Source organism: Cyprinodon variegatus, unplaced genomic scaffold, assembly GCF_000732505.1.
Source record: "Cyprinodon variegatus isolate N-32 unplaced genomic scaffold, C_variegatus-1.0 Scaffold1705, whole genome shotgun sequence".
Taxonomy (NCBI): Eukaryota; Metazoa; Chordata; class Actinopteri; order Cyprinodontiformes; family Cyprinodontidae; genus Cyprinodon; species Cyprinodon variegatus.
Window position 1 is genome coordinate 101,200 of NW_015152158.1, and position 1,917 is coordinate 103,116.

Consider the following 1,917-nt stretch of genomic DNA (forward strand, 5'->3'; position numbering starts at 1 on the left):
GGCTTGCCACAGGTTTGCCTGCTGTGTCTAAAAGTAGCAGCAGCAGCAACCCAGACTGACAGCTCATTGGCTCATTTGGATCACGTGCAGCCTGGAGCCGGACGCTCCCCAGGGCTTTACCGTATTAACAGGAGAAGAGGCACAAGTGAAATTAGACACTGTCATCAGACAACATGCTGTAATTTGTAAATGTTTTAAATCAGGTTTGGTCCGGATCAGCCAGCAGGTGGGTCTGGATCCGGGCCGTGGTCCACTAATCTGTGACCTCTGAGTTAGAGGATCAGTAGGTCATCTGAGGAATGATCATGGCATAAATATGCAATAGATGCTTGTTAAACTTGTTAAACTATGTTTGATATTTTTAAATGATGATAAATTATATGTAATTGAGTTTTTTAAATATATTTTTAAAGCTCAGGGTTTGATTAAAATACTTTACCTCCACTACAAGTTTTTTTTTTTCCGTTTACATAAAGTAAATGTTTAGGATAATCGACTTCTTGATTCAAACACATTTTCTAAAATAGTTTGTGGTGAGATCTGGATTTATGATGTGGCCAAACGTTTGGTTCTGTTTTCCACGTGTATCACTGGTCCTGTTCTAAATTCAATATGCTTTGTCTTCGGCAGACAGATTTGTATTCAAGTGTGATTTCTTGGTGTAATTTCTCCACCACCAATATATCCTGGCCAGCCAGGCAGATACGATCTAAACACAGAGTCTGAGTCTAATAAAGGGCTTTTAGAGCTCCATTTCCTGTCAGGTATGAGACAGGAGCAGTGGTGTCAAAAGTACACACATTTATTTCTTGAGTAGAAGTATAGATAAGTAATACTTGCTTCTGATGATTTCCTTTAGCTAACCAATGAGTGTTTGCGTTCTATGACTCATCCAATCACACTAGTTTTCACTAGATGTGGGTGGAGCCAATGATCTGCATTGGATGGAGCACATGACGGGAAATAAAGATTTAGAAACATTAAACCGAAACCAAGAGTAACGAGTAACCATTGTTTTAAAAATGTAAGGAATAGAAAGTACAGATACTGGTGTGAAAATGTAATGAGTAGAAGTCAGAAGTAGGAAGAAAAATAAGTAATGGAGTAAAGTATAGATACATAAAAAGCATACTTAGGTACACTAACACCAGAAGTTGATATTTATTGATTGAAGGGGAAGAGTCTGTGTGGAGGCAGAGAATCCAGTGGTTGGAGTGGGGTCTGTGAGAGAATGAGGGGAGCAAACAGCTGCAGATACCAGCAGCAGCTGGAGTTGACATATGCACAGACAGTGTAATCCAGGGCAGGAAAGTTGCCCTTATCGTGACCAGCAGGTCGGGTCAAACAGGTAGGGGATCAGTTTTCAGAAGACCAACGGGCAGGCTCACTCTGAATCACAGATGAACTAAAACTGAATGGCTGGAGAACTGTGCCTTAAATTTACACCCAGCAGCTGCTAACAAGATGCAGGTGGCAGTGATCAGGAGTAATGAGCAGGGGAGCTGATTGCCCGTTGGTAGTATGGGGTTAAAGTGAAGCCACTAGCCGCCATATTGGTACTCCCTAGTTAGAACGGTAGCAATGTGAACAATCCGTGTGCTACAGCATCAAACAACGATGATGTTCTCATTTTCAGGGGGAATTAAGACTTTTAAAATAAAGATAAATTCATCACTTTGACACAGACTGGCTGCTTCATAGCATCAGTAGATTATTTTAACTTCTAATAAAAAATCGGCCCATCACATTGCAGAGTCATTATGAAGTCATGAAGTCTATAAATCATGTAATATAACATATTATACAAATCCATCACAATAAAACTAATGTGTTAATAGAGCAGAATAATACTAGGGTGACCAAACGTCCGTATTTCCCGGGATATATCCGTATTTCACGTCCTGTCCCGGGCGTCCC